The sequence below is a fragment of the Sceloporus occidentalis genome, unplaced genomic scaffold (assembly GCF_023333645.1).
Source record: "Sceloporus occidentalis isolate IW3139 unplaced genomic scaffold, rSceOcc1.0.p SCAF_58, whole genome shotgun sequence".
In the NCBI taxonomy this organism is placed as follows: Eukaryota; Metazoa; Chordata; class Lepidosauria; order Squamata; family Phrynosomatidae; genus Sceloporus; species Sceloporus occidentalis.
Window position 1 is genome coordinate 4,024,708 of NW_028317038.1, and position 19,057 is coordinate 4,043,764.

General features: G+C 45.1%; 1 protein-coding gene across 1 annotated transcript in view; it reads right to left on the reverse strand.

Annotated features, from left to right (window-relative positions):
- LOC149287625 (astrotactin-2-like) overlaps positions 1-19,057 on the reverse strand; it is a 782,689-nt gene that overhangs the window by 671,653 nt on the left and 91,979 nt on the right. The window lies entirely within an intron of this gene.

Here is a 19,057-nt window from a genome sequence, read left to right on the forward strand (position 1 = left end):
CTTCTGAACTGCGCAAAGTATTTAAAATGAGGTCTTGTCAGTGATCTCTAGTATAAAATTATTATCTTACATTCTTTTGCTGATGTCTATAAATATTGATATACAGAGTTCACTGTACAAAGATACCTTTATGTGGAGCACTTGACAAAATAATCAGTGATAATGTTGCACATAGAGCTAGGGCTCTATAGAAAAGTTTCTCCTCATCATTCTCTAGTATCAATTTTCATTGATGTAGAAATTGGTCACCAACTTAAGTAAAAGAAGAAGGAACAGTTCTAAGAACAGTTTTTTGTTTGCATAAATAATAGGAAAGGTGGCTTGGGATTGGAGCCTCAATTTCAAACACTTTGTGTGAATGGAAAAGCTCAAACAGAGGTTAGGACAATGGCTCTTTTAACATTTTTCAGTGTTGCTGTTTAGCTGTGATTTCTCATTTCATGTCCCACACATATTATATATTGTTTTTTTCAGGACAAACAGGGCTTTCTTTAGATACCATTAATTGTATCATATCATCTAATTTACTATTAAAAAAAAAGATAAAATATGGGTATTTTTTGTTAAATTACTCTTTCTCACTTTTTAAACAAAAAAACTTTTACTCATCTGCAAAAACTAATGAAAAAAAACTTCTAAAAAGATTCTACTATTTGTCCTGAGTTTAGAAATACCCAATGTATTTGTTTTTTGCTTTTTTTCCTGCACGTTATGGGGCAATAAGTACAGGTAGCGTTTTGCTTTTTTAAAACCATTTTTTCCAAATCTGGTAATTCTCCCCCCCCCCCCCATGTGCCATTTCGGGTGTCTTTGAAGCTGGCCAATGCAATTTACCCCATCAAGTCATATATTTTAAAAAACTAGACACCCCAAGGTATTTAAAATGCTGGTATTTTAACCCTTTCCATGCACTGATTTTACCACCAGCCTTTGTGAAACTTTATGGTAGTAATTTTTTTTTAGTATTTTTTTCACACACGTTGTACTTCAGGTATAAATTTATCGCTCCTGGTATATGTCTGTGTCAAACACCCCTTATATGTGTTCAGTAACATCTCCATGCATGGGTTTGCTGGGTTATTTGGGAGGTAAAAGGCCACCTTTGTGAGGTGTGTATTTTTTTGCCATTTAGACATCTGATCCTACTGCCCCCATGTCCCATATTTGGGACATCTTTGAACCCGGCCAATTCAATTTACCCCATGAAATCATAATTTTTTTAATACTAGACACCCTATGGGCATTTGTAATGCCAATATTTTAACTCTTTCCATGCGGCAATTTTTTTGAAGATAAAGAATTGTATTTTATTTTTTTTTTACATTTTTGAACTTTTTTATTTTTTTACTAATCACTCTGATTAGTGAGCTGGGCTCCATTGACCTTGCATGGTTGGATGCAGTACCTGCAAGAGTTCCCAAGAGGGTCTGGATAGACCCTCTGTGAACTAATTTTCTATTGTTAATGCCATCCTGTGAATGATGGCAACGGGGTAGGGGGGTAGTGTTTTTATGCTTAGGAAGCGATTCCGTTCGCTTCTTAAGCTGTTTTAGTCCGCCGCTTTGATGATCCAAATTTTCATCTTGGTCTAAGACTGTCAAGACCATTGCATGCCTGAGCTGAATTAAGAAAGATAAAACAAATTCACCTGCATCTGTAAGTGAACAAGAGGATGCAAAACTCTTGATTTTGAAGGGTGTGCAAAAACAAATATATTAGAAAGAAATAGATGTTCTGAGTCAAGGAAAACAACTTCCAGGTCATAATACACTTCATCACCTGAACTGCTCCTTAGATACAGATGGTATAATCAAGGTGGGAGGGAGATTAAATCACTCTTCATGCATTCAATCGTTCAAGCACCCACTGATTCTTCCTAAAGATCATCATGTAACAAGGTTGATAATTGCACACTATCACCAAAGTGTAAAGCATCAAGGAATATGTTTCACAATTAATGAAATCAGATCTTGCGCATATTGGATACCTGGAATAAACAGAGCTGTCACATCTTACATTCGCAACTGTGTAACCTGTAGAAAACTGAGAAAATCTGTTGAAGGACAGAGGATGAGTGAGCTCCCTAAAGAACGTGTAGAGCCTTCTCCATCATTTGTGTATTGCGGTATGGATTGCTTTGGTCCTTTCATGACTAAAGAAGGAAGGAAACAGCACTAAATGTATGATCTGCTTCTAACTTGCTATTGTTCACGAGCCATTCATATAGAAATGCTAGAAGATATATCCACGGATGCGTTTATCAACAGTTTACGGTGCTTTATTGCAATTTGAGGCACAGTATGCCAGATCAGATGGGACCGAGGTTCCAATTTCGTAGGTGAAAATACAGGCATGACATAACAGGTACAGGATATAGAACAGAACATCTCAAATAACCTCGTCACAGAAGGGGATATACATAAGAGAGCCCCAGCAGAAACAGTAGACTGCACCATGTCAATAGGCGTGGGTGTTGGTGCCTACGTAATAAGGGCCCATAAAGGCGTGCGGAAAGCTTACAGTATGCCGAGACCGGAGGGCCTGAAACAGGGCCAGGTGAAATCATTGAAAAACACCTTCAGAAAGAAATACAGAGAAAAATAGGGGGATAGAGCCAGGAGATGAAAGAAAGACATGGAAAGAAGAGAGGGGAGAAGAAAAAGTAAAAAAAAAAAAAAAAAGGGATAAAGGGACGATTCGCGGTAGGTATGCCTCAGGGCCTCAGCTAGCCAAACAGAGGACATCTGCTATAGACAGCCTCATCAGATCCAAGAAATGGCCGTGGGGGACATCCCAAACTTCTCCAGCCACGGCTCCCAAGTGAGAAGAAAAAAGATGGGACTTGACATGCAGGTATGCCGTGATTTTTTTCCATCTTTAAGCATTTGCCAAATTTTAGCTTCAATGGCAGGTATCTCAGGAGTGCCCGATTTCCACACTTGGGCAATGGCGAGACGGACCGCTGTACAAACTCGAAATATGAGACGGTGGGCTGGTTTAGTCAGAGCGTCCGAAGGATAGCATCTGCAAAGAGCAGCCGACAAAGGCTCTGGTTGGAGGGGTTCCCCGAGTGCGTCACTCAGCATACTGAAGAAATGAGACCATATTGGCGTGCGCTTGGGGCAAGTCCACCAAATGTGCAGCGGAGTCCCAGCCACGTTACAGCTGCGAAAACAGAGAGGAGAGTGCGTCGGGAACATATGATGCAGTCGCGAGGGAGTAAGATGCCAGCAAGACAGTACCTTAAAGCAGTTCTCCTGTATGAGGGTGCAAGCAGTGACCTTCCAAACGTTCTCATAGATTTCCCCCCAGTCAGAGGGGTTGAGGATTTGATCCAGGTCGGTCTCCCATCAACGTTCAAAGGAAGGTGGTGACGGATATTTCTACAGTGTGTAGACAGTGGTGTAAATAGATGCTTAGTCCCACGAGGCAGTGTTAGGACCGCAGCCACTGCGGATGGGGAGAGAGCAATGTTAGATGCGTGGAGTATGAAAAAATGTAAAGTGTACTTGAGCGTGCTCTGGAGCCGCATTCCCCTCTTTTAGAGAGATGCCGGAGAGGGAAGTAATCTCTCAATGAAGAGCAAGACACAGTATGCATGAAATAATAATATAGTGTGTAGACAGTGGTGTGAATAGACGCTCAGTCCCACGAGGCAGTGCTAGGACCTCAGCCACTACGGGCGGGGAGAGAGCAATATTAAACGCAGGGTGATGGGGAGAGGTGTAAGTGCCCAAAGGTGTACCCTGCTGGGTGGTAAGTGTTACCCGCGGAGGGGCTGGGATGGCACAGTCAAAGTAACGCATAGTCATAACACCCAGAGCAGTACAGGTACAAGGGTATACAGCGGAAACACACCAGAGAACACCATAAATAGCAGGCATGCGTTGAGGCAGGGAGAACCACACCCCCAGGCAAAACTGCGGCCCCCACGCAGGGTGGAGGCAGCATGATCATGGTGGGAAAAAAATAAAAAAAATAAAAAAATAGAAGGCTCCCAACGTGAACACACAAGTCTTACAAGAGTCCCCCTAGAACAATAACCGTCAGTAATAATAAAGAAAGCAAAAAAAACGGGAAAACACGGTGCAAACACTTAGCTGTCCTCCACGGGGTGAGCGGGGATGGCCACGAGCAAGGACCAAGAGACTCCCCAGGGTGTGCGGTGACGCAACGGTAGGGACCAGCAGGGTTTAAGCCATTTCCCAGGGAGCCTCAGGAATGTCAGCCGGGCAGGGTGACGACTGGCGTGGCTCCAGGACCCGTGGGGCACGTCCGTCTGATTGAGGCAATGAGGCCGTCTCGAAGAGTGGTCGGTCCAGGTCAGCAGGTGGCCGGAGTCCCAGGCGTCGTAGGAATGGCCCAGCATCAGCAAGCTCCCGCGGTTGGAGAAGCAGTCTGCCTTTCTGTACAAGGAGCTTGAAGGGGAAACCCCATCTGTAGGGGACCCGCCCTCCCTTAGGAAATCTGAGTGGTTTCAGGGCCCGGCGTTTATGAGGGGTGGAAGGGGCGACATCTGCATACCACACCGGGGTAATGCCGGCAAGCGGCCGGGGAAACATTCTGTGTCGCGCGTAGGACACCCTCCTTTGTAGTAAAATAATGGCATTTGAGGACGATGTCCCTGGGAGATTCTCCATGTCCCGGCTTGGGGCGCAGGGCCCTGTGGATCCGCTCTAGGCGCAGCTCTTCTTCCGGCACTTCGGGCAGGAGTTGCCACAGATAGCGATGAATAAACAAATGGACGTCCGTCAGGGTCTCCGGAACCCCCGACCCTCAGGTTGGAACGTCGGGAGCACGCACGTCAGCGAACGTGGCCTCCAGGCGAGCAATGGCGTCGTCACGATCTTGTTCAGCAGAGGTAAGGCGGTTTCTAGGTGAACGGTCCTGGAGGCCAGAGCAGTAAGATCAGCCGAGATAGCCGACAAGCCGGCCTTGAGATAGCATGCAAGCCTTGAGGTCCGCAATGATGCTGCGTGTACTCAGCCCCGCTTCGTCCGCACTCCCTAGGCCTTCACCCCGCGCAGCGTCTTTCTTCTTAAACAAATCTGGCATCTCGGAGGAGACCCCCGGTTTTCCGCCCCTACGGGTGGACATCTCGCTACTGGGCTACGGTCGGGTAAAGCTAATTATAAGGGCTGTGAAAGCTGTCGTTGCCGGGTGAGAGCAGGAGCTCGCTCAATGTGCGTCCATCTTCCTCGAGCACCAGGACACACCCCCCATATATGGACCATTTTTAAAGAAAACATGAGTTTTGGCTTTTGCAGTTGCATTTAGCTTGGACACACAAGCGAATCCTGAGCTGGGGCGAATCTCCTAAGTGACATCTCTAAGTGAGGAGTTACAAGCAAAGAAGGAGTTAAAAAGCAAGAAGGAGGGTTAAGTATAAATCCTTGTGATTCCATATATTTATATATATATATATATATTGCACCTTACTGTCTGTTTTTGCCAGTTATTTGAGCTATCCCCATTGCCAAGATGTCCTCCATGTTTGACAATGCGTTCAGGTATACATCTTGCTCAATGTATGCAATCCTTGATCAGCGCTTTGAGGGTGCATATTGCTGTGCGAGATGTGTGCGGGTTGCACATTTGGAAGCACAAATCCTGAGTCTAGAGGAGCAACTGGCAACACTGAGATCTATTGACAACTTGGAGAGGAGTCTGCTGCTCACTGAGCAAGCTCTCTCGGGGGTAGAGGTGGGGGAGGATAGCGGGATGGAGGTACAGGACAGTCGGGCAGCTAGCTGGGTTACAGTTAGAAGGCGGGGTAGGGGGAAAAGCGCCAGGGAGGCTAGTCCTGATCTAGCACACCCCAACAAGTTTGCCCGGTTGGCAGATGAGGGGGATGTTAGTTCAGAGTTAGCAGTACTGCAGCAAGTCACTGCCTCTGACCACCAGAGGGGTGTCTGCTCCAGTAAGGAGGGAAGGAGGAGCGCAGGGCAGGCCAGACAGGTGCTGGTAGTGGGGGACTCAATTATTAGGGGGACAGACAGGGCGATCTGTCACAAAGACCGGGATCGCCGAACAGTGTGTTGTCTGCCTGGCGCTCGCGTTCGGCACATCGCGGATCGGGTTGACAGATTACTGGGGGGGGCTGGAGAAGACCCAGCAGTCATGGTGCACATTGGCACCAATGACAAAGTGAGAGGTAGGCGGAGTGTCCTTAAAAATGATTTCAGGGACTTAGGTAGCAAGCTTAAGGCAAGGACCTCCAAGGTAGTATTTTCTGAAATATTACCTGTACCACGTGCCACACCAGAGAGGCAGCGGGAGATTAGGGAGCTAAACAAGTGGCTCAGAAGCTGGTGTAGGAAGGAGGGGTTTGGGTTCATGGAGAACTGGGCCGACTTCTCTGTCGGATACAGGCTCTGCGGTAGGGACGGGCTGCACCTCAATGGGGAGGGTGCAGCTGTGCTCGGGGAGAAGATGGCCAGAAGGGTGGAGGAGTGTTTAAACTAGGGAAAGGGGGGGAGGGAAACTACAATATAGAAGGGGAAGATAGTGTAGATAGAAAGCTGAGGCTTATAAATGTACCTGGGGGTGGAGCGGAGGGAGGGGTTAGAATAGTCAATAGGGATAGGCTTCATAGGGAAAAAAACCATACACCTCTAAATTGTATGCTTACTAATGCCAGAAGTCTGACCAATAAAACTGACGAACTGGAGTTAATAATGTCTGAAGAAAACTATGACATAGTGGGTATAACAGAGACATGGTTGGATGATAGCTATGACTGGGCGCTTAACATACAGGGTTATAGTCTATTCAGGAAGGATCGAAAAAAATGAAAAGGGGGAGGAGTTTGCCTTTATGTAAAGTCCAGCCTAAAGGCCACACTGCGGGAGAATATATGTGAGGGAAATGATAATGTGGAGTCATTATGGGTAGAAATATATGGAAAGAAAAATAATAAAATACTGATCGGGGTTTGCTATAGGCCACCAAATATAATGGAAGCAGCAGAAGATCAATTATTAAAGCAAATAAACAAGGCAGCAAATCACAATGAGGTGGTTATTATGGGGGACTTTAACTATCCCGACATAAACTGGGAAACAGAGACCTGTGAATCTCATAAAGGAAACCGGTTTCTGACTATAAGTAAGGATAATTATCTGTCCCAAATGGTACAGGACCCGACCAGAGGGGGCGCCCTACTGGACTTAATATTAACCAACAGACCTGACAGAGTAACTAATGTGCAGGTCAGGGGGCATCTAGGAAATAGTGATCACAATATGACACATTATAACTTGTCCTTCAATAAAGGAACTCTTAGAGTAGCCACAAGAACCATGAACTTTAGGAAGGCAAAGTTTGATCAACTAAGAGAAGCCCTTAACACTGTAAATTGGGAAAATGTCCTCAAAAACAAGAGTACAGACACTTAATGGGAGATTTTTAAGGATATCTTAAATTCTCACTGTGAAAGGTACATACCGTATGGGAATAAAAGAGTCAGGAACAAGAGAAAACCAATGTGGATAAATAAAAATGTAAAGGGGGTAATAAATGGCAAAAAAAGGCATTTAAGCTACTAAAACAGGAAGGCAGTGAGGAAGCACTAAAAAGCTATCGGGAAAAAAATAAAATATGTAAAAATCAGATAAAAGCAGCAAAAGTGGAGACAGAAAGACTCATTGCCAAAGAGAGTAAGACAAACCCCAAAATGTTCTTTAACTATATAAATAGTAAAAAGGTTAAAAATGAAAGCGTTGGCCCCTTAAAAAGTAATGAGGGAGAAGTTATAGACGGGGATCAGGAAAAAGCTAATCTATTAAATATATTCTTCTCTGCTGTATTCACAGAGGAAAATGAAATGCCAGGTAATATACAGCAGGATGAGATAACTGCCCCAGTACATGTCGCCTGTCTAACCCAGGAAGAAGTGCAGTACCGCCTAAAAAAAATCAAAATAGACAAATCACCAGGTCCAGATGGCATTCACCCCCGCGTTCTAAGGGAGTTAAGTAATGTAATAGACAGACCCCTATTTCTAATATTCAAGGACTCTATAGTGACAGGGTCTGTTCCCCAGGACTGGCGCATAGCAAATGTTGTGCCAATATTCAAAAAGGGGACAAAAAGTGACCCGGGGAATTATAGGCCTGTTAGTTTAACTTCTGTTGTGTGTAAACTGTTTGAGGGTTTCCTAAGAGATGCTATTTTGGAGTATCTCAATGAAAATAAGTGTATGACTCCATATCAGCATGGGTTTACAAGGGATCGGTCCTGTCAAACTAACCTGATCAGCTTTTATGAGGAGGTGAGCTCAAGACTGGATCGGGGTGAATCGCTGGATGTCATATATCTTGATTTTTCCAAAGCATTTGATACGGTGCCACATAAAAGGCTGGTACATAAAATGAGAATGCTTGGGCTGGGGGAGAATGTGTGTATGTGGGTAAGTAACTGGCTCAGTGATAGGAAACAGAGGGTGGTTATTAATGGTACATACTCTGAGTGGGTTACTGTTGCTAGTGGGGTACCACAGGGGTCAGTTTTGGGTCCTATTCTTTTTAATATATTTATTAATGACCTTGTAGAGGGATTGTATAGTAAAGTATCAATCTTTGCAGACGATACTAAGCTCTGTAACGTGGTTAACACAATAGAGGACAGCGCACGATTACAAATGGATCTGCATAGGTTGGAGGCTTGGGCTGGGATGTGGCAGATGAGGTTCAACACAGATAAATGTAAGGTTATGCACATGGGGAAGAAAAATCCAGGCTGGAAATATGTATTAAATGGGAAAACACTGGGGACGACTGACATGGAAAAGGACTTAGGAGTTTTAGTTAACAGTAAATTTACCTGTAGCGACCAGTGTCAGGCAGCTGCTGCTAAGGCAAATAAAATCATGGGGTGTATCAAAAGGGGCATAGATGCCCACGACAAGGAAATAATTCTACCCCTGTACAAGTCACTAGTCAGACCACACATGGAATACTGTGAACAGTACTGGGCACCAGTGTACAAGAAAGATATAGTGGAGCTGGAGAGGGTTCAAAGACGGGCAACCAGAGTAATAAGGGGAATGGGAGGACTACAGTACCCAGAAAGATTATCAGAATTAGGGTTATTTAGTTTGGAAAAAAGACGGCTTAGGGGGGATTTAATAACTATGTATAAATATATAAGGGGACAGTACAGAGATCACTCCCAGGACCTATTTATACCCAGGACTGTATCTTTAACAAGGGGACATCCTCTACGGTTGGAGGAAAGAAGGTTTCTACACCAGCACAGACGGGGGTTCTTTACAGTAAGAGCGGTGAGATTATGGAACTCTCTGCCAGAGGAAGGGGTTATGGTAAACTCAATAAAAGAGTTCAAAAGGAGCCTGGACGTGTTTCTTGAAAGCAATAATATTACAAGTTATGGATATTAGATTAATAGGGACAGAACGCTGATCCAGGGATTTATTCTGATTGCCATATTTGGAGTCGGGAAGGAATTTTCCCCCTGGTATGGGGCAATTGGCATCTGCTTCATAAGGGTTTTTTTGCCTTCCTCTGGATCAACACAGTAGGGACACAATATGTATATAGGTTGAACTTGATGGACTTTGGTCTTTTTTCAACCTTATGAACTATGTTACTATGTTACTATGTTACTATGAGTGAGCAAGCAAAACACATTTCTTTTATTTCTTATGGGATTCAGATTCAACTGTAGGTTATAACAGAATGGCACAATCATAAAACAAAACATGGCAACAAAGAAAAAAATGAAATGACCCCTGTTCAAAAGTCTGTATGCCCTTAGTTCTTAATACTGTGTATTCCCCCCTTTAGCATCAATGACAGTATGTAGTCTTTTGTCTATGAGGCCCCAAAATCTTGCAGGTGGTATAGCTACCCGTTTGTCATGGCAAAATGCCCATATTGCATGAACTGCACATTTGAGATCTCCCCAGAGTGACTCAATGATAAAAAGGTCAGGAGACTGTGATGGCCACTTAAGAACCTTCACCTAATTCTGCTGTAACTACTGGAGGGTCAACTTGGCCTTGTGCTTAGGGTCATTGTTGTGCTGAAAAGTTCAAGAGCATCCCATGCACAGCTTTCGTGTGGAAGAATGCAAATTATCTACCAGTATTTTCTGACAACATGCTACATTTATCTTGCCATCAATTTTCACAAGGTCCCCAGTGCCTTTACAGCTCACATCCCCCCAAAACACCATGCTTCACAGTGGGGATGGTATTCTTTTTGCTATAGGCCTTGTTGACCCCTCTCCAAACATAGTGCTTACGGTTGTGACCATTTTTGGTCAATTCTACAGAGTGTGTTATGAATTTATAGCTCTTGGTATATGTCACAGCGAATATATGTCAGCAACTCCTATGCCAGGCCGCCATCTTCCGCGGCAAGCTTGAAAAGTGATGTTGCCGATGAGAGCGCCCTGGACACCAGGCAGACCTCTCCTAACTCGAAGCTTGATTCCTGGCGAAAAAAGATCGAATCACTACCCACCAAAAAAGATATCGCAGATATTGTGGATCGGGCCACTCAAGGAATCCATTCCAGCTTAACCGCCATCCAGGCAGACATCCGCCATGTTGGTGAAAGAGTGGCGGCTCTAGAAGAGGAACAACCTCGTTTTTTGAAACGGTGGATTTCTTAACATCTCAACTACGGGAGCAATCGATTGTCATATAACAACTTACGAGGAAACTTGACGACCTCGATAATAGAAGCAGACGAAACAATCTTAGGATCCGAGGCCTACCGGAATCGATCGCACGCGAAGATTTACCTACTACACTTATAGCCATATTTAACAAGGTCCTTAACAGAGGTGCCGAAACTCCTGTCCGTTTCGACAGGGTTCATAGAGCTCTACGACAAAAACCATCTGGATCTCTACCCCCGAGGGATGTGATATGCCATATCCAGGACTATCCACTTAAAGAAGACATTATGCAGGCCTTCCGTTCTCGACCTACTTTTACCTGGGACTCCTACTCTATCTCGGTGTTCCAAGAACTATCCCCCGTGACTCTTCAGAACTGCAGAATGCTACAACCAGTCACTCGGGCTCTCCGCGAGGCAAACATCCCCTACCAATGGGGGTTCCCGTTCGCTCTCATAGTTCGGAGAGGCACTACTACAAACATCATTAGGCAGCCGGAAGATGTGCTCCACTTCACCGAAGCTCTGGGCCTCCCATCTTGCGAAATCCCTGCGTGGGACTACTCCTTCCACCCACCGTCGAGTCTGTCGGATCTGGCTAAAGCATGTTCTCCAAGACCACAGCGCAAGAAACGACAACGTGGTAGAGACGACGTACAACACCAGGACACACATAATGACTGAACTCGTATTTTTTATTTTTATTTGATTCTGTACAAGTCCGCGCACCCTTCCAGAGCCTTCTCCCCCCCAGTGATCGCTGTTGTCCGCCGGAATCGCCTCGCCATCTCGTCGCCATTGGGATTTCACGTGCTATGCCTCTACGACTGACGCTCTGCCAAGTCCTACGTGCATTGACTTTCCATCGCCTTTCGCGGACTCCATGTGCCGACCGTTGATGCTGCTGCGAGCAGGTTTTGGTTGGGCTGGGTGGTGTTCGGGTACTGCATGAGTTGAGAGCCTCTAGGAGATGCTTCTTTAATAACTTCCCCTATCGGGGTTAAACATCGCCTCATTGCTCAAATCTGTTACACTGCGACGAACACCGTTTTTTCTCTCACTAACATGCTTACATCCCCCGATCTTCCAGTTCGTCCCCTAACCTCCGGTTGCATACATGTGGCCTTATGCCTCCTGATCCCTGGGGGGAGGGGGGGGGAGAGATCGTTCCTGCCTTATTGTTTACTTTGTACCTTATCATTTATGTAACTGCCCTTACGGCACCTTATCTATGTGACCCAGATTAACGATTTAGAGAGCCCTTGTCGGCGCCCATGTAGCTCCTACTGGGCCAGTTGTGTCACTTGGCTCATAACTCCATTCATCTTGTTAGGTTCTTTTTTGTTCTCAACATGTTCTCCCCACGGAGCCGACCTGCTCTTCTTCCCCAAGGAAATGGAGTGATGGTTTACGACCTACCGCTATGTCCTTGGGCTCACTATTTGATGCCTAGGCATCCGGAGTCTTTGGTTGCTTTACAAAGGCACACTCTAGACTCTATTTGTTTTTGTTTTGTTATTTATGGTTTAGTTTGTTCTTCCTTTTTGGTATCTCACTGCCAAGATGCTGTTAACCTCTTAGAGCCTTTTCCTCATATCAATGCCTATTCCTGATTGCATTAAAATCACCTCACTCAATGTGAGGGGCCTAAATAAGCCGCAGCAAAGGTCCAAACTACTGCAGACACTACACTCATTTCGATCCCATATTGCATTTCTTCAAGAGACTCACTTCAAATCCTCTAGGGAATTTAAACTTACGGATCGTCGATTTTCCCAGGTGTTCTTATCAAGTTCGCCTGAATCAAAAACCAAGGGGGTCCACATTATCCTTCATAAACACCTTTCCTTCCAGCTTCTAGATGTATGGAAAGATTCGGAGGGCAGAGCCCTCTTTGTTAAGGGTTTTATTGGCAATCAAAAGATCACGCTAGCTAATGTATACTCCCCAAACCGTAATCAACCAGCTTTCCTGAGCCGCATTTTATCGAAATTTGGAAATTTCCAAGAGGGTCTCTCCGTCTTCGGAGGGGATTTCAACATGATCCTAGACCCCCTTAAAGATTCCTCTGCCCAATCCTCCCATATCCCTTTCAGGCATATTAAAAAAGTCAGACGTGGGGCGTCGCTTGGCGGAGCTCGGTGATGGCCGCACACTAACTGAGCTCCGCTTCCAACACGCTCGCGAGTGGCACATACGTGGCACAAACCCACCTGAATCCCGCGAGGTGGACGTCTTCCCTCGGCGGGTCCGGTACGCGACTCCAACAAATGGCTTCCAAGCGGCTCGATCGGCAGGACAAACAGGGAAACTTCTTCACCCCGCGCCGCAAAATGGCGGAGGACACGCGGGAGAGGCCCAGCTCTGGTGAAGCATCACCAACATCTGACGCTCCTGCAGAAGACTCTGAAGTAAGTCTCTCTGAAAAAGCCCTTAAAGCTATGTTGTTAGACCTACGCAGCTCATTACAAGGAGATTTGCGGGAACTCGCTCAGGAAATCAAAACTGATATTCAAGCATTGGGAGAAAGAACCTCCCATTTAGAAAATAAAATGGAGGAATTCAGCAATGCTCATAATGATTTAGTAGATCGGTTTAACTTACTTGAAGAAGATAATGCAACGCTCAAAACTAAATTAGCAACATGCACCAACAAAGATATTCCTGAGGCCTTTACAGGCTTATCTATTTTTACAGATCTCTCCGTGTATACACTGGCCCAGAGGAGGCTGTTTCAACCCATTACGGCCATCTTATGGCAAAACAATATCAACCATAGGTGGGGATTCCCCACTAAATTACTAGTCCACCAGAAAGGCATCCTTAGGGTGATTACGTCACTGGAAGAAGGTACAACAGCGCTCTCGGAGTGGGGTCTCCCTTCACCTACACAGCCTCTGATGTGATCCTCTAACACCCGCTTGCGAAAAGAATGGTTCCAGAAATTATATGCATTGCCTTTTCCAGTCCGCTGCACTTTGACCTCATGTAGCTGACTTACTTACACCCTATGTAACGGGTAACGGCTGGGACTAATGGAAGACAGATTTTTTTTTTTTTAGCATTCCATACTTTCAGACCTCAACTCCTAAACGTCCTGCTCCTTTCTGGCCTTGGGACACTGATTGCACGTCTTCTCTGCTCTATTTCATGCTGCGGAATAGTTCCTCATACTCAACTCTGCTACGATAATGATTCCTCGGCGGCCCGCTCATTTTTACACTTGTGAGAGGTATTGCACGTCCATGAGATAACTGCTCCTCGACATACTCTTCCCTAACCTTGTACGATGACATCTCCATCACTTTCTACGCACACCCCAAGGCATCACCATTACATCATAAGGCGCAAGTACTCCAGATCTACTTTACAATACCTCAGTGACCGCTCATGGACTTTTCTAAACACCAGTGCACTGTATTGAATAACACACTACTTACTTTACAAGCTTTCATAGCTTTCAACACATTTCAACGTCCGGAAAAGCCCTGCAGGGTCCAATCCTACGTCAAGCGGCACAAGGTCTACTCTATGATTCCTCAACGGCCCGTTTTGTTTTTTTTATAACTTGCTGTTGTACTTCCACGATGACATCTACGTCACTTCCTCGCAGAACTTCACGACACCCAAAGACACCTACTCTACCTCAAGCAGCGCAGCGGCTGGTCTACTCTGACTCCTCAGCGACCTGCTTTTTTTTTTTTTTTTCCCTTTAGGTATTTGCTCTTGGACTTCCACGATGACATTTACGTCATGATGACATCTACGTCACTTCCTCGCAGAACTTCACGACACCCAAAGACACCTACTCTACCTCAAGCAGCGCAACGGCTGGTCTACTCTGACTCCTCAGCGACCTGCCCTTCTTTTTAAAAAAATTTTTTTTCATTATTTGCTGTTGGACTTCCACGATGACATCTGCGTCACTTCCTCGCGGAACTTCACGACATCCAAAGACACCTACTCTACATTAAGCAACGCAACCACGGCAGGTCAACTTTGTCTCCTCAGCGACTTACCTTTTTTTTTTGTTTTCTCTCTTCCATCGCCCGCCTTGAAGAGAGGCAATATAGCCGGAGAATTACCGACTACTGATGGAGGCCCCCTTACTGATACCCCCATAACGAAGTCTTTATTCATGGGTATCTGATCCAATGTGATCTTGTTTGGAATCACGAGACGTTCCTCCCCCACCTAGTGGGTTTTTCTTTGGTGCTCCTACTCTTTTGAGTATGGGTCCGCCAATATTTACAAGGTTTTTACACCTTGAGTTAATGTGTTTCACCTGGTTTATTTTGAAGAGCTATTGCTACTATTTATGTTTGTGTCTCTTCCTCATGCTTATGTTTCCCTCCAATGTAGATTCCCTACCCACCTTTGGTGGGGGATGGCGTGTGTCCCGGGGCTTGTGGGGCGACCTGGAGAGTAGGGGGTGCCTGTTCCTGTGATACAGCGGTCCTTATCTATTCCAGAGGATGTGCTTCGGTTACAGATGGTGGTTATGCGGAAGAGGAATTCCTGCCACCGGCGCAGACTCTAGTAGGGTAGGGATACTCTTTGCCCTGACCGCTCGCTTACCCGGCCCCTCTCGTGACAATAGCGTCCGTTCTCATTCTACTCTCTCATATTATGACCCTTAACATTTTATCTATGAATGTACAAGGCCTAAATTCCCCCCATAAACAAAAATTGGCACTGCGGGAAGCCGCTAAATCGGTAGCTTGTTTTCAAGAGACCCACTTTGCTAGGAAGAAAGCTCCTAAATTGTATTCCCCTGCTTTCCCTACTCACTACTCGGCAATGTCAGACACCAAGAAACAAGGGGTTTCCATACTGTTTAGCAAGGACTGCTCTTTCCAATTGTCCTACAAATATACAGACCCACAGGGTAGACTGATTATTCTATCAGGATCACTAGATGGCGATCCTATTACGATTGCCAACTTATATGCTCCAAACACATCACAGCTATCGTTCATCAAACAGAGCCTGGGGAGATGCGCGAAGGTACGGAACGGTAGACTTATTATATGTGGCGACTTTAACATGGTCATTGATAGGAGCTTGGACTCCACTTCTACGTCCACATCACCTGGTGTTAGGAGACACATGCCTAGCCGCCATTCTAAGCTACAACTACTGACTGAATTTGATCTCCATGATGTTTGGAGATGTCAATTTACAACCGAACGAGACTACACCTTCCATTCGACGCCACATAACACATACACTCGTATTGATTTTTTCCTTACAGACAAGACTTCATTACAGACCATTGCATCTTCCACTATTGGTGACATTACATGGTCCGACCATGCCCCCATTTTACTTCACATGCCCATAGCAACACCTCAATCCAGTGACAGGCGATGGAGATTAAATGAATCACTTCTCTTAAATCCTGACCTCCTACGGACGTTACTTACGGAACTTCGACAATTCTTTGCGTCCAACCTGACTCCTGACGTCCCACTCTTCACTATCTGGTTGGCCCATAAGGCCTTTGTCAGGGGCCTTTTCATCCAACATGGTGCTCGCCTTAATAAAACATATACTGCAAAACTTGATGAACTACGCGCTAAACTATCCGAACTTAATGACCTCAACAAACTAGCGCCCTCTCCATCACTCGCACTTCAGATAACAGATGTTAAGAAACAATACAACGATCTCCTCCTCACACGCTCAGCTACCGCCCTCCGAAATCTTAAACAAATATTTTATTCAAAAGGCAATAAAGCCGATAGACTACTCACTAACAAACTTAGAAAAAAACCAGCTTCATCTCGGATCCCCTACCTTTCTTCCTAAGATGGGGAACCTATCAGAAACCCTAAACTCTAAACTAACAAAACGCTTCTCATCTCTATTCCACGTTAATTATGTCAAATCCTGGCCAAAAATTAGAAATGATCTGTGGACCAAATTTGAGATATCCTGGTTGGGACGAATAGCTGCTGCCAAAATGGCTGCTCTCCCTAAATTAATGTACCTTTTTCGCGCGCTCCCCCTACCACTTCCTTCCGACGCCTTACAACACTACCAAACCTCGTTCTCCGCATTCATTTGGGGCAATAAAAAAACGAGATTAGCTGCGTCCACTCTTAAACTTCCAAAACGTAGGGGAGGACTGGGGGTTCCAGACCTCCGATCCTATTATAAGGCTACACTGATAGCCCTGATGTTTACAGCATTCAAAGCTTCTGAACGCCCTAAATGGTTGGAACTGGAATTTACCTTTACGTCACCTTATCAAATTACAGAATTACTATGGTTCCCACCTTCTTTATTCCCGAAATTAAAATCGGCCCTTCCCAGTACTCGGTGGTCTCTGCGCGTCTGGAGAGAGATTATATCCCGGCTTTTGCCCTTCCCGGCTGCTCTTCCCCATGTCCCTTTATCGCTGCTTTCCCACTTTTCTAAAGATCTTAGTCTCCACACTTGGATGCCTTTGGGTATCCATACCATTGGCCAACTCATGACAAAATCTAGCTTGATGTCATTTGCGGACCTCAGAGGCAGATTTGGCCTCCCCCTTTCTGAACACTACACGTTTCTCAGACTAAGAAATATTCTACAGACGGTGTTCTCCCATCCAGACTGTACCGGAAACTGCAGACTGTTGGCTTTCCTGCGCTCCCCGGGCTCTACCAAACATGCCATTTCCATATGCTATGATGCTATTGTTACACATACTTGCCCAACCAAGTCGCCCTACATGAAAGCTTGGGAAAAGGAACTCAACACAGAGTTCTCTGACCAGGACTGGTCGTCCGCGGTATCTAGATTCATTGGCATTTCACGTTGCAGTAACCACTTTGAAGCCAATCGGAAAGTCCTTTTTCGATGGTATATGGTCCCGACTAGGTTGGCCGCGATTTTTCTATCTTGTTCCAACCTCTGCTGGAGATGCCTAAGTGCTCTTGGCACGATGAGTCATATTTGGTGGCATTGTCCTGCTATACAACCATTTTGGAGGCAAATATTTGCCCTCCTTAACTCCTTTCTAGACTCTAAGATACTCTACTGTTAAAATTGGACTGCTAGACATGCTACCTAAAAGCATAGCCCCGTGTTATAGACCTCTGACCTTGCACATCCTCACTTCGACAAAACGTCTGATAGCAAGACATTGGAGATCCACTAACATACCGTACCTGTCGCTACTCAGAGACGACCTTACCTTTATTGAACATATGGAGGCATTGACATACACTAAATCTGATCGTTTAGAAACTCACACTAAGATGTGGACGATTTGGCACCTTTTGGCGTTACCATACCTAAATTCGGCCACCCTCTCAGATAGATGAGGGGGGTGGGGGAGGGTATGGGGGGCTCCGGGTGTGACTTGCTCCTCCTGCGTCCTGGGCCCCGCGTCGCTCCACAATGGGGGCTGGTGTCGCTAGCCGGTCGCCTACTCTTGAGGGGAATTAGGTCTTACCATCAGACCGGATGGTTTTAGTTAGCGAAGGGACACATATCTCTTGGACAAAGACAGATAGCTGGAGATTGCTGTATTCCATGCATATGGCACTTCCTTTGGTTTTTCTTTTTTGTTGTTTTTCTTTTCTTCTTCCTTTTTCTGTTATTTAATACTCATATATTACACATGACACCGTACTCTCGTATGGTAACCATGGGAAACATAATGTTATGTTCTCGTTGTGCACGGTTATTTCCGTATTATGGTTCACAGCTGGTCCTTGGAACTTCCTTTTTTTTTCTTTTGTTTTTTATGCTAACATCTCTACACGCACTCACACATCCTTCAATCATACTTTACCACCCAGTTTATATGTATCCATGTGAGTGATACGTTATCTACACAGCCTTCTCTGTCTTGTGAAGATATCACTCTATCTCTATTATAAGAACAATTTCGGACGAGCTGTTCCTTTTGACCGGTATTGTGCTTTATTGAATGTTTGTGATTTGTGGAATGTACACATGTACTACATATTTTTTTCTATATGTGACCCAAAAAAAAAAGTCAGACGTGCTCATCTGAACCAATTAGTGGATGTCTGGAGATCTCAACACCCCAATGATAGAGATTACACATATTTCTCCACTCCCCACAATAGATATACACGTATAGCCATGTTATTCCTCTCACATCACCATCTTTTACAACTGCGCTCATCTCATATTGATATTTGTTCCTTCAGCGATCATGCTCCCATACATTTCACCTTTACATTGGCACAACCTAGTTTTAAACCTTGGACTTGGAGGCTTAATGAAAAAATTTTACATAATCCTACCCATTTATCTGATTTATCTGACCACCTCAAGCAAATGTTGTGCCAATATTCAAAAAGGGGACAAAAAGTGACCCGGGGAATTATAGGCCTGTTAGTTTAACTTCTGTTGTGTGTAAACTGTTTGAGGGTTTCTTAAGAGATGCT